Source organism: Uranotaenia lowii, chromosome 2 (assembly GCF_029784155.1).
Source record: "Uranotaenia lowii strain MFRU-FL chromosome 2, ASM2978415v1, whole genome shotgun sequence".
Lineage (NCBI taxonomy): Eukaryota > Metazoa > Arthropoda > Insecta > Diptera > Culicidae > Uranotaenia > Uranotaenia lowii.
Window position 1 is genome coordinate 83570600 of NC_073692.1, and position 14511 is coordinate 83585110.

Here is a 14511-nt window from a genome sequence, read left to right on the forward strand (position 1 = left end):
CTTTCCCAAATCCGAATTGCCGGGCCTTACGCTTAACCCCTGCCATCAGATTTTGTACAGCCACCTTGTCCACCTTCTTCGCCGCAGAAAGCCAGTTTGCCTTGAACTGTTGCTCGTCCTTAGCAGTTTTTTTGGTCTTCTTTAGGTTTCGCTTGACAATAGCCCAGTATTTCTCAATTGGGCACCTGCACGTTGTTGGCGGCGTACAAACAGTACGGAACAACCGTGTTTCTTCAGGAAAGGCAGCAGACGTTAAGTCAAACACTCTTTCACGTAAATTTCTGTAAATGCTGCTTTTCAAGCCACAGTTACAGATGGCTTGCCAAACCAGATATTTCTTCGCGAACTTTGACAGTTTCATGTGCTTGGAAATATCTGCTACCTTTTCCCTTTCTTTTGCCGTATAAAACTCCTGTCCCGGAAGCTGCTTGTAGTCGGCTTTGACTTAGTTTTCGTCGTCCATTACCACGCAGTCAAACTTCGTCAGCATCGTCGTGTACAGGCTCCGGCATCGCACTTTGGCCGTCGTAGTTTGTTTATCATCGCGATTTGGAGTCAGTACCTTCTTGTAAGTCGATAGTCCGGCTCGTTTTTTGACTCGATGCACGGTAGTAGACGATACACCCAGCTTATTTGCGGCATCTCGGAGAGAGAGGTTAGGGTTTAGCTTGAAACTACCGGCAACTCTCTTTATCGTCTCAGCGGTTTCCGGTTTTCGATTTCCCCCCGATCCAGACTTCCTGGCTGTCGACAAACGTCAAGGTAATATTGACCAAATTTTGACCGTATCACCCTTTATCTAAATTCCTTCTCGCCTCCATTCTCAATAATAATTTTAATACAACGAATCACCAACAACCATAAACAATCATAGAAGCAGCCTTCAAAATATGTTCAGAGGCTGATTCAAAAACAAACAATCAGCAGCAGCAGTCTTAAAATCTGCACTTCCTAAGGCCAAATCGAAACAGACAAGCAGCAGCTTCAGCTATAAAAATCTGAACTCACTCAGCCTATCCGTATTTTCAACAAACAATCATTTTTTTTTTTATCGAAATGGCAAATCAAAACAAACAATGCAAACAATCAGCAGAAGCAGCCTCAACATCTACGATTTTCTAGCCTCTATGTCTTATTTAGTGGAGGAACGAAAAATCAGCAGCAGTAGTCTTAAAAATCGGCGCTTCCTATGTCAATCCGTCTTTTTCCTACGGAAGCCCAAATTTAAACAAACAGCAACAGAAGCATTAAAAATCTGCGTTTCCTGAGCTTATTCGTCATTCTCCACCGGAAGACCAAATCAAAAGAAACAATCAGAAGTAGAAACCTTAACAATTACGCTTCCTAAGCCAATCCGTCTTTTCCACCAGAACGCCAAATCAAAATAATCAGTCCTAGCAAAAGTCTTAAAAATCTGCGCTTCCTAAGCCAATTCCGTCTTTTTCCACTAGAAGGCCAAATCAACAACAAACAATCCTAGCAGCAGCCTTAACAATCAGCGCTTTACCATCATCTCCGTCTTATATACCGGAGGAACGAACAATCAAAGCAACACCCTTAACAATCTGCACTTTCTGGTCTTCCCGTCTTATTTACCGGAGGAATAAACCATCAACGCAGCAGCCTTAACAATCTGCACTTGTCCAGCATCGTCGTCTTATTTACCGGAGTCGGAACAATTTCTAAACCATTTGAGCATCAGCCTTGCATATCTGTGCTCATCTTACCAACTACGTCCTTGTCGTGATTTCGCGATTCTTATGAATGTCAACTCAGAGATTCACTCAGACACGTCTGTCGTTCTCAAAAATAGACCAAAGACTGGCTTGTGTTTTTGTTTATCATCTATCATCTCTATCATCTCTTCTAGCGTTGTCACAGATTTGTTTTATTTATTTATTTTTATAACTTTTTTTTATTTTGTATGTACTTTGTTCATCTCATCCCTAGACTTACTTATTTTGTGTTTGGCGCTAGCTCTTCAGTTATCAAAATGGCCCCTAGGCAAGAGAAAGGGCGTTGGAAAAATTTGCACACACAGGATTTTCCAGCATGATCATTTAGCAAAAGCTCGATTTGTCTCAAAAGACGATGTCTAAATTCAAGAATTCTACCATTAGTATCTTAAATCATAGTAACCTTTTAATATGTTGACAACATGAAAATTGGGATTCTTGTTTCAACTATAAGCAAGTGCAGACGTGTGAAGCCTCTCTTGTAAAGTTAGAAACATGTTCTGTTTTCCCAATACTACATTGGCGACGAGGATAAAGAACCTTTGCGTTGGATAGAAGGAAAAGGTTTCAGGTATGTTTTTCTTAAGATTCATTTTTTTCGGAATTTAGAGGAAAATTAGAAACGAACCAGTCGCTTAAATGCGAATCGAAAGTCTGGTTTCGTTCTGCAAATATACAGGTTGTAGTAGAAATGGATCAGGCGCTTGAATGCGCAATGAGAAGGCTGATTCCATTCTGCCGAAAAGCAGGTGAAAAACTATTGTAAACATTTGTTTTTGTAGATTAGTTCAGAAGTAGAAATGGATCAGGCGCTTAAATCAGGCTGATTCCGTTCTGCCAAAAAGTAGGATAGAAATGGATCAGGTGCTTAAATGCACATTTAGAAGTCTGATTCCATAGAAACATAGTCGCTAAAATGCACAGATAAAAGTTTGGTGTCATTTAATATTTGGCCATGAAGTCTTCTAAATGAGAAAGATGAAAGTTTCGAATGGTTCGAAAAATGGTTGTCAGTTGAAATTCCACACAAACAACAAGAGAGCTTGGATGAAAAAAAAAGATATTTGTGATTGACAAAAAAACGTGTGATAATGAAATATCGATCAGCTACTTTGTTTCGTCGACTTCAATTATTCTAGAGTTAAAGAATCATATTTTGTGGAGATCGATTGAAATAAACTCAACATTGCCAGTTGTGCTGTCAATGAAACGCGTTGTTTTTATTTCGGCTGGGATTTTTTTTCTCGAGGTTTAGTTATAAAGTCGTTATAAAAATCGAGTTTTTAGGTCGAAGAAGTATAGATTGTGTTATCTTATTTTAATCGCCGCCGGGATATATTCTTATTTAATTTTTGGCATTTCGGCGAGTTGTGAAAATTCAAGGTAGAATATTTAGAAAGAACATGAAAGTATTATAGGTGGAAAGATCAAAGCTAGAGCGCTTTGGGTAGTCCGTGTTTCAATGTGGGTAGGAATGCGATGGGTTTCTTCATCGCTTCCTATCAACACTGAAACGGCGCGCGGCAAAGAATCACGCAAGTAGTTCAAAAGCTGTTCACAAAAACAAAAGCCCTGCTCACATTTTCACCAACTATTCAATTTCTTCTACCCAAAGCGCTCTAGCTTTGATCTTTCCACCTATAATACTTTCATGTTCTTTCTAAATATTCTACCTTGAATTTTCACAACTCGCCGAAATGCCAAAAATTAAATAAGAGGAGAAGTATAGTATAGAATAGTGATTATAGAGAAACGAACATTTCGTTGTTATTTGGTTTTCACGGGCCAGACAAACTTTTTCAGAGCGTGGGACCACGCTTTAAAAAAGTGAGGTTAAGTGATCAAGGAAGAAAATGGAGAAATAAACTCAAGGCCTGACAAAAAGAGTTTAAATGCGAATGAGGGAACACCGAATCCGAAAACTACTTTTCTGATGGAAAATGTGGCGCTTTAAAAATAGTAGAAAAACAACCGTATGTTTTACAGAAGAAGGTAGCATAAGAAGATAGCGATCTCCGTAGACAATCGTTTCGATAACTGAAATTACAGAAAATAGGTGTTGAAAACCGTAGGAATGTTAGACAGAAAAAGATCTTCTTTTACGGAGTTTCAAAAAAATGTATAAAAAAGAAAAGTAATTGTAGTATCTTAAATCATAGTAACCTTTCAATATGTTGATTACATAAAAATTGGGATTCTTGTTTCAACTATAAGTAAGTACAGACGTCATGAAGCCTCTCTTGTAAAGTTAGAAACTTGTCCTGTTTTCCCGATTGGTGGGGAAGAATGACATCAAAATGTTAAATTCCCAGAAAAAAAAGTTTTCCCGATATTACACTACCCAGTTATCGTAAGGAGAAATGTGATAGTGATAGCGAAAAACTTTATATTGTCGAAATTCGTCGCCGGATTTGAATCCATCAGAGCTCAATATCTGGGGACACATGCTAGAAAAGTTAAATGACGTTAGGCATTCGAGGTTGAACACATTTAAAAACGTTTGATTTTTGAAGAAATGGCGAACTAAGTCATGCGTGCGGCTAGCAAAAAAGTGAAAAATTTGAACTCAAGTACTGAGTTTGAAATTTTACCACTCATAGATGATATTGAAGTTGATTCCGAATAGAAATAACACATGGTTTCAGTTTTATGCAAAAAATGAAGTGTATCACTTTCACGCTACCACCCTGTACAAAAGAAGGTTGCTCTTGGAGAGTGTGAAAAACTTTAAAACTCCGTTTCCCTGTCTATTGTTACAGCGCCGTTTACATTAAGGTTGCCATATTTTTTTTTTCAGCTCGAATCCGGGCTCGGCTTCCGACTAAGACTTCCAACAACCCTTTCATGCTTATTTTTTATAAAACTTTCTCAAAAAGTTTAGTTTTGGACGATAAATAGAAAAAAAAACACTATTTGTTATTTTTTGGTTGATTTGACAAATAAAGTGAATAAATACGGGCAAAACCCGGGCTTTTCAAACGACATGCCGGGCTTTTCAAACGAACGACCGGGCCGGGCCGGACTATTCCCTAATTTTGCATTAAATATCCGAGCAAACCTGCATAAAGCCGGGCAATTTGGTAACCTTAGTTTAGATATTCTCTAAAACTAGTTTAAACTTTGTGTAATAGACAGCTTTGGAGAATTTGGATTTGCATAAAAAATCAGTAACAAAAAAAGTAGGAAATTTTAAGCTAAAATAAGGACGGTTGTAAAAATGGCCTCAATGAAGATTCGATACATATTCACTAACCGGAAAACTACGAGCTCGGTAGTTTATTTTTCTGACCAGTTGTTTGTCGAAGTTTCACAGATTATTCGTTTAAAATGACCGATTGTTGGGTTCAAATCTTCAGTTATTCGGAAAAAATTACCGAGCTTTCGGTAATACATACGCCGAATTGGTAAATTGTTTACAGTTTTTTCGTTAAATTGTGGGCACTGATTGTTCAGTGAAACTTTTTGGTTGCACACAGGATTTCCCCTTCTCGTTTAATACCTACCTATATCCATTTAAATAATGCCTCAAATAGATCTGAATCTTGAAACCCCTTCGCCGCAACTACAGGCTATCTATCAGCATGTCCCCAGTTGTTTTCGGTTCTTCCGAAACGTGCCGTAATTTATTATTTTTGTACGCCGTTTCATTAACTCGTTTACCGATTATGTCTGCCAGTTTGGCAGTTTTGCTCCAAAACCAGCCAACAGACAACACCACTTGCAATCGTACATGCGTATCAACGATGCATCTCCTGCTGCTGCTCAGTGTCTGCCTGTTTCAACGACGACATCCCCACGTTTCGGGGCAACTCAAAACATGAAAACATACAACGACACAGCAGAGAGCGTTTAAAAAGGTAGAACCAACAACACTTTGTTCCGAAGAATGTAAACCTCTTCACGGTACGCCTGAGACGTTTCAGATGTGGACGCCTATTATCGAGCAGGAGATTTTGTTGGAGAGAAAAAATAAAAACGGGAGACACCAAGGGTGTCGTTATTTATGACGACTTCCCATATTGTCAGAGAACCACTGAACCGCCAAAAGAGCTGGATTCTTTATTCCAGATTTCGTTTAACCCAGTCAGTGTTTGACTCCGCTCGTGAGTAATGTGGTTGGCGTTTTTATGAATTACAACCCAAGTACAACCCGTGTCATTAATGTGGGAAGATGGCTACCGAAATCGCACTTACTTCCAATTAGACGAGCGGCTCCACTATTCGCGCCACCAGAAACACATGTGAAATATATACATCATTAGCGTCATTATAATCGCATTTAATTAAAGCGAAAGCGCAATTTAATCCCAAACTAAAGGAAAATTGCCGCCAATTTCGCCGGAAAATTTCGCTCACTTTGGACCGCCTCCAACGCGCTACGACAGGGCAGCCGACAATCGCTGAATGGGAATGATAATTAAAATATTAATTAGCATAAGCATAATTCAAAGTGTCACTCCACGTGTCCCGAGGAAAAGCGCCGGGACATCTCGGTGACACCTTCTGACAAGCTGCGATCATCTTCATCACAGCCTCTCGGTGGGAGAGTGAAGTCAGAAGAAGACTTGAAGAGTTCAACCTCGTGTTCATATTTAGGTGTATGGTGGTAACGTTTAGCTGGGATGAGAATGTTTGCACCTTATGATGGGTTCTTGAAAGGTGACATGACCGGCTGTGGATTTCTGTCAGATTTGGTTGACAGTCTTGCGTAAGTGTTCCCGGGAACCGCTAACAAATGATTTGTCAAACTTTATTACGACTGATTTAACTCGGTTAAACTGTTTCTCGATGATTAATTGATGAGCTGAGCAAGTTCTGATACAATACCAAAAGTTGGATTAAATTTGATCACTTAGTTTGAAAAAAAGGTTCCCAAGTTCTTCGAAGTTTAAATATTTTTTATTTATAGTTTAAAAAACTTAAATAAGAACTGGAACATAGCACATTAAAGAGAAAGCAACATTTTTTTAGAACTTATAAGTTTGCCATTTCAATTTGCCCAGTTTTATTTTCCATCACTAGCTGAAAGGTAAGGTGCGCTAATTAAATCGCTTGCTCGGTCAAATTTAGCACTCACTAATTGAAACCACTAAATATTGTGTTTAAAGTTAGCGTTCTTTAGTTTAAAGTGCTATCGATAACCACTGTCTGAAAATTGATTAGAATAACTCTCAAGAGTTGAATACCTAGAAAAAAGCTCACTGAAATAAAATCTAAAAAAAAACAATTCAAACACGAACATTGAAGACTCTTTCCATCATAATAGTCATTGGATAATATATTGTCGCTGAATCCCCAAACCGGAGTTTTCATCAATATCAGCGCTGGTGACCAAGGTTGCCGAAATCACAGAGAAATTATCACAAATATATTCTAATATATATAATAAATATTCTAAATTTTGAACAGATATCCAAAATTATAATTTTTTTTGTCATTTTCGACTTTTTATTTCTGACTATATTTCATGAAAATATGAAAACAAGGTAATGCAAACTGATTTTTTTTTTCAAATAAAACTGTAGAAAATTTCCAATTTGTTTATATATAACATGATTTGCCTATGAACTTCATAGGAAAGGCGACACAGAAACCCGTCACAGAATTTTAGGTTCAAATCACAGAATTCAAGAATAAATTTAGTGAAAAGCCCAGATTTTTTTTTCGGCACCTTGCTAGTGACATTCACTGACGACATTTCATGTTTACCAGCAATCCATTAAACACCTTCCAAGTGTTGGAACTAAACAAAAAATAAAGAATTGCCGAGGTGTTTGCTCCATTGATACACTGATAAATTGTCGAACTCGATTGTGGTTTTCACACACCATTCAAGTGTGAAATTTACACATTTATCCGAATTAGCTGATCATGAGGGAATAATGGCAAGTACCTAAATTCACAGGTGTTCCATTTGAAAAATTTATAGAATAACGTTTAAATTTATTTTTCAGATTCATGCACAGTAATTTTTGCTTCGATTTTCAGCAAAAAATTGCTGAAAACGTCCAACAATCAAAATTTTGCTGGAAATCAGCAAACGTTCTTCGTCTTACTGATTTTTCCAGCACTGGATCTGCATTGCTGAAAAACCAGCAATGAATCTATCAAAATTGAAATTAATGTTTTTTTTTGTAGGTGAAATGTAATAAGAGAAAAATTTAGATAATTCTGCTTTGTGTAGCTTTCGTCAAATAGAATTTTTCGATGAGTTGATCGTCTAAATACTTCAAATATAAAGTACAAAGCATATCTGAAAGAATTTCCTTTTTTCTAGTTCTGTAAGTTTTCCTGGTAAAATTCGAGGTAAAATATATTTTTTATGTATCCCAGATGAAGTAGTTAATTTGTTTATTTTTATTTCCAGCCGGGAAATGACTTCGAACAGCAACTGGTGGGCCAATACGGCCAATATACAATTGAGGGCATTTTGTTTCTTGCCACGGATAGATCTTTGAAAAACATTCAGATTCCTCATATTAGTGTCTGATGAAAATAAAGTTAATTTATCTATTAAAAGCATTAAAAAGCATTCAAATGTTCTAAATTAAGAAAATTTTAACTATAACGACTAAAAAACACCCTTTTTCCCAGCAATTGAGTTGGCTGATCGTTTCCAGCAATTTATATTGCTAGAAATTTTGCTGGAAAACCAACGGGACAAGAATTAGCGAAATTTTGCTGGTTTCCAGCAAAAAAAAAATGCTGCGTGGAATCGCCTGCCTTTTCTTGCTGAGAGAAACAGATAAAGAAGCAATTCCTTCCTTTCCAGCAGCATCAAGATTTTCCAATCTTGTACGAGCATCAATAAAAACCTTTAAATTGTAAGTCTTCTTGATTTTATTTTCAAATCATTGCAAATAAGTTTAACTATCACATCCCGCTTATTCTTATTTAACAACTGAAGTATTTTCACACATTTTATCGTTTGAAAACGATTTTTGTGTAATGTGTAAAACGCACACAGTTCATTCTCTTAAAAAGTGTTCCACATCAATGTGTAGCGGTATCTTCACAAATTTAATGTGTTGGTTTACTTATTCCGATAATGTGTAAAATTTTACTCACTAATATGTGAAATAATTTGTTGGTGTATGACATTTTTGGCAAAGTTGCCAATTACCATCGCGAAAATTTCAGATTTCAACTGCGCTGACAATACCCATAACTTGAACGAGCTTTCACGTCAAACTTCCACCACTTCCACCATTACGGCGCTCTAAAGTGGGATGAACAGAGACAGCCTAAGGATTGTTCCGTAATATTTCAGCTCCGTTAGTCAATGATTTTATTTTGAAGATGTATTTAATGAAAACTCATTTGAATTTAATTTAAGAGCAACCTGGAAGAAGGCTTAGGGATTTAAAAAAGTATATTTTTTCGGACTGTCGTTACTCTAAGTTAGAATAAAACAATTTGATAAAAATACACTTTTTTATGAATCCATTTAAATAAAGTTGAGATCCATTTCCATCTGGATTCAATATTGAAAATATTTTCAAATATAATATCGGATAAAATTGTCAAATGACAAATTATTGATGCATTTAGTATGTGATCGAACGCCCACCTTAAAGATTTAACTCTCTTAAGTAAGCGGAACTAAACATTAGCAAAACTTATTTATCCGCTAGCGATAAGCGCTTTGTGCCAGACACTGCCTTTTCAGAATCTATATATATAAAAATGAATTTCTGTCTGTCTGTCTGTCTGTCTGTCTGTCTGTCTGTCTGTCTGTCTGTCTGTCTGTCTGTCTGTCTGTCTGTCTGTCTGTCTGTCTGTCTGTCTGTCTGTCTGTCTGTCTGTCTGTCTGTCTGTCTGTCTGTCTGTCTGTCTGTCTGTCTGTCTGTCTGTCTGTCTGTCTGTCTGTCTGTCTGTCTGTCTGTCTGTCTGTCTGTCTGTCTGTCTGTCTGTCTGTCTGTCTGTCTGTCTGTCTGTCTGTCTGTCTGTCTGTCTGTCTGTCTGTCTGTCTGTCTGTCTGTCTGTCTGTCTGTCTGTCTGTCTGTCTGTCTGTCTGTCTGTCTGTCTGTCTGTCTGTCTGTCTGTCTGTCTGTCTGTCTGTCTGTCTGTCTGTCTGTCTGTCTGTCTGTCTGTCTGTCTGTCTGTCTGTCTGTCTGTCTGTCTGTCTGTCTGTCTGTCTGTCTGTCTGTCTGTCTGTCTGTCTGTCTGTCTGTCTGTCTGTCTGTCTGTCTGTCTGTCTGTCTGTCTGTCTGTCTGTCTGTCTGTCTGTCTGTCTGTCTGTCTGTCTGTCTGTCTGTCTGTCTGTCTGTCTGTCTGTCTGTCTGTCTGTCTGTCTGTCTGTCTGTCTGTCTGTCTGTCTGTCTGTCTGTCTGTCTGTCTGTCTGTCTGTCTGTCTGTCTGTCTGTCTGTCTGTCTGTCTGTCTGTCTGTCTGTCTGTCTGTCTGTCTGTCTGTCTGTCTGTCTGTCTGTCTGTCTGTCTGTCTGTCTGTCTGTCTGTCTGTCTGTCTGTCTGTCTGTCTGTCTGTCTGTCTGTCTGTCTGTCTGTCTGTCTGTCTGTCTGTCTGTCTGTCTGTCTGTCTGTCTGTCTGTCTGTCTGTCTGTCTGTCTGTCTGTCTGTCTGTCTGTCTGTCTGTCTGTCTGTCTGTCTGTCTGTCTGTCTGTCTGTCTGTCTGTCTGTCTGTCTGTCTGTCTGTCTGTCTGTCTGTCTGTCTGTCTGTCTGTCTGTCTGTCTGTCTGTCTGTCTGTCTGTCTGTCTGTCTGTCTGTCTGTCTGTCTGTCTGTCTGTCTGTCTGTCTGTCTGTCTGTCTGTCTGTCTGTCTGTCTGTCTGTCTGTCTGTCTGTCTGTCTGTCTGTCTGTCTGTCTGTCTGTCTGTCTGTCTGTCTGTCTGTCTGTCTGTCTGTCTGTCTGTCTGTCTGTCTGTCTGTCTGTCTGTCTGTCTGTCTGTCTGTCTGTCTGTCTGTCTGTCTGTCTGTCTGTCTGTCTGTCTGTCTGTCTGTCTGTCTGTCTGTCTGTCTGTCTGTCTGTCTGTCTGTCTGTCTGTCTGTCTGTCTGTCTGTCTGTCTGTCTGTCTGTCTGTCTGTCTGTCTGTCTGTCTGTCTGTCTGTCTGTCTGTCTGTCTGTCTGTCTGTCTGTCTGTCTGTCTGTCTGTCTGTCTGTCTGTCTGTCTGTCTGTCTGTCTGTCTGTCTGTCTGTCTGTCTGTCTGTCTGTCTGTCTGTCTGTCTGTCTGTCTGTCTGTCTGTCTGTCTGTCTGTCTGTCTGTCTGTCTGTCTGTCTGTCTGTCTGTCTGTCTGTCTGTCTGTCTGTCTGTCTGTCTGTCTGTCTGTCTGTCTGTCTGTCTGTCTGTCTGTCTGTCTGTCTGTCTGTCTGTCTGTCTGTCTGTCTGTCTGTCTGTCTGTCTGTCTGTCTGTCTGTCTGTCTGTCTGTCTGTCTGTCTGTCTGTCTGTCTGTCTGTCTGTCTGTCTGTCTGTCTGTCTGTCTGTCTGTCTGTCTGTCTGTCTGTCTGTCTGTCTGTCTGTCTGTCTGTCTGTCTGTCTGTCTGTCTGTCTGTCTGTCTGTCTGTCTGTCTGTCTGTCTGTCTGTCTGTCTGTCTGTCTGTCTGTCTGTCTGTCTGTCTGTCTGTCTGTCTGTCTGTCTGTCTGTCTGTCTGTCTGTCTGTCTGTCTGTCTGTCTGTCTGTCTGTCTGTCTGTCTGTCTGTCTGTCTGTCTGTCTGTCTGTCTGTCTGTCTGTCTGTCTGTCTGTCTGTCTGTCTGTCTGTCTGTCTGTCTGTCTGTCTGTCTGTCTGTCTGTCTGTCTGTCTGTCTGTCTGTCTGTCTGTCTGTCTGTCTGTCTGTCTGTCTGTCTGTCTGTCTGTCTGTCTGTCTGTCTGTCTGTCTGTCTGTCTGTCTGTCTGTCTGTCTGTCTGTCTGTCTGTCTGTCTGTCTGTCTGTCTGTCTGTCTGTCTGTCTGTCTGTCTGTCTGTCTGTCTGTCTGTCTGTCTGTCTGTCTGTCTGTCTGTCTGTCTGTCTGTCTGTCTGTCTGTCTGTCTGTCTGTCTGTCTGTCTGTCTGTCTGTCTGTCTGTCTGTCTGTCTGTCTGTCTGTCTGTCTGTCTGTCTGTCTGTCTGTCTGTCTGTCTGTCTGTCTGTCTGTCTGTCTGTCTGTCTGTCTGTCTGTCTGTCTGTCTGTCTGTCTGTCTGTCTGTCTGTCTGTCTGTCTGTCTGTCTGTCTGTCTGTCTGTCTGTCTGTCTGTCTGTCTGTCTGTCTGTCTGTCTGTCTGTCTGTCTGTCTGTCTGTCTGTCTGTCTGTCTGTCTGTCTGTCTGTCTGTCTGTCTGTCTGTCTGTCTGTCTGTCTGTCTGTCTGTCTGTCTGTCTGTCTGTCTGTCTGTCTGTCTGTCTGTCTGTCTGTCTGTCTGTCTGTCTGTCTGTCTGTCTGTCTGTCTGTCTGTCTGTCTGTCTGTCTGTCTGTCTGTCTGTCTGTCTGTCTGTCTGTCTGTCTGTCTGTCTGTCTGTCTGTCTGTCTGTCTGTCTGTCTGTCTGTCTGTCTGTCTGTCTGTCTGTCTGTCTGTCTGTCTGTCTGTCTGTCTGTCTGTCTGTCTGTCTGTCTGTCTGTCTGTCTGTCTGTCTGTCTGTCTGTCTGTCTGTCTGTCTGTCTGTCTGTCTGTCTGTCTGTCTGTCTGTCTGTCTGTCTGTCTGTCTGTCTGTCTGTCTGTCTGTCTGTCTGTCTGTCTGTCTGTCTGTCTGTCTGTCTGTCTGTCTGTCTGTCTGTCTGTCTGTCTGTCTGTCTGTCTGTCTGTCTGTCTGTCTGTCTGTCTGTCTGTCTGTCTGTCTGTCTGTCTGTCTGTCTGTCTGTCTGTCTGTCTGTCTGTCTGTCTGTCTGTCTGTCTGTCTGTCTGTCTGTCTGTCTGTCTGTCTGTCTGTCTGTCTGTCTGTCTGTCTGTCTGTCTGTCTGTCTGTCTGTCTGTCTGTCTGTCTGTCTGTCTGTCTGTCTGTCTGTCTGTCTGTCTGTCTGTCTGTCTGTCTGTCTGTCTGTCTGTCTGTCTGTCTGTCTGTCTGTCTGTCTGTCTGTCTGTCTGTCTGTCTGTCTGTCTGTCTGTCTGTCTGTCTGTCTGTCTGTCTGTCTGTCTGTCTGTCTGTCTGTCTGTCTGTCTGTCTGTCTGTCTGTCTGTCTGTCTGTCTGTCTGTCTGTCTGTCTGTCTGTCTGTCTGTCTGTCTGTCTGTCTGTCTGTCTGTCTGTCTGTCTGTCTGTCTGTCTGTCTGTCTGTCTGTCTGTCTGTCTGTCTGTCTGTCTGTCTGTCTGTCTGTCTGTCTGTCTGTCTGTCTGTCTGTCTGTCTGTCTGTCTGTCTGTCTGTCTGTCTGTCTGTCTGTCTGTCTGTCTGTCTGTCTGTCTGTCTGTCTGTCTGTCTGTCTGTCTGTCTGTCTGTCTGTCTGTCTGTCTGTCTGTCTGTCTGTCTGTCTGTCTGTCTGTCTGTCTGTCTGTCTGTCTGTCTGTCTGTCTGTCTGTCTGTCTGTCTGTCTGTCTGTCTGTCTGTCTGTCTGTCTGTCTGTCTGTCTGTCTGTCTGTCTGTCTGTCTGTCTGTCTGTCTGTCTGTCTGTCTGTCTGTCTGTCTGTCTGTCTGTCTGTCTGTCTGTCTGTCTGTCTGTCTGTCTGTCTGTCTGTCTGTCTGTCTGTCTGTCTGTCTGTCTGTCTGTCTGTCTGTCTGTCTGTCTGTCTGTCTGTCTGTCTGTCTGTCTGTCTGTCTGTCTGTCTGTCTGTCTGTCTGTCTGTCTGTCTGTCTGTCTGTCTGTCTGTCTGTCTGTCTGTCTGTCTGTCTGTCTGTCTGTCTGTCTGTCTGTCTGTCTGTCTGTCTGTCTGTCTGTCTGTCTGTCTGTCTGTCTGTCTGTCTGTCTGTCTGTCTGTCTGTCTGTCTGTCTGTCTGTCTGTCTGTCTGTCTGTCTGTCTGTCTGTCTGTCTGTCTGTCTGTCTGTCTGTCTGTCTGTCTGTCTGTCTGTCTGTCTGTCTGTCTGTCTGTCTGTCTGTCTGTCTGTCTGTCTGTCTGTCTGTCTGTCTGTCTGTCTGTCTGTCTGTCTGTCTGTCTGTCTGTCTGTCTGTCTGTCTGTCTGTCTGTCTGTCTGTCTGTCTGTCTGTCTGTCTGTCTGTCTGTCTGTCTGTCTGTCTGTCTGTCTGTCTGTCTGTCTGTCTGTCTGTCTGTCTGTCTGTCTGTCTGTCTGTCTGTCTGTCTGTCTGTCTGTCTGTCTGTCTGTCTGTCTGTCTGTCTGTCTGTCTGTCTGTCTGTCTGTCTGTCTGTCTGTCTGTCTGTCTGTCTGTCTGTCTGTCTGTCTGTCTGTCTGTCTGTCTGTCTGTCTGTCTGTCTGTCTGTCTGTCTGTCTGTCTGTCTGTCTGTCTGTCTGTCTGTCTGTCTGTCTGTCTGTCTGTCTGTCTGTCTGTCTGTCTGTCTGTCTGTCTGTCTGTCTGTCTGTCTGTCTGTCTGTCTGTCTGTCTGTCTGTCTGTCTGTCTGTCTGTCTGTCTGTCTGTCTGTCTGTCTGTCTGTCTGTCTGTCTGTCTGTCTGTCTGTCTGTCTGTCTGTCTGTCTGTCTGTCTGTCTGTCTGTCTGTCTGTCTGTCTGTCTGTCTGTCTGTCTGTCTGTCTGTCTGTCTGTCTGTCTGTCTGTCTGTCTGTCTGTCTGTCTGTCTGTCTGTCTGTCTGTCTGTCTGTCTGTCTGTCTGTCTGTCTGTCTGTCTGTCTGTCTGTCTGTCTGTCTGTCTGTCTGTCTGTCTGTCTGTCTGTCTGTCTGTCTGTCTGTCTGTCTGTCTGTCTGTCTGTCTGTCTGTCTGTCTGTCTGTCTGTCTGTCTGTC

The 14511-nt window shown here is 41.4% G+C and overlaps 1 protein-coding gene across 1 annotated transcript in view; it reads right to left on the minus strand.

The window, feature by feature from the left end:
* The window catches only part of LOC129741610 (protein vestigial-like), a 134827-nt gene that overhangs the window by 31728 nt on the left and 88588 nt on the right, over nucleotides 1-14511 (minus strand). The window lies entirely within an intron of this gene.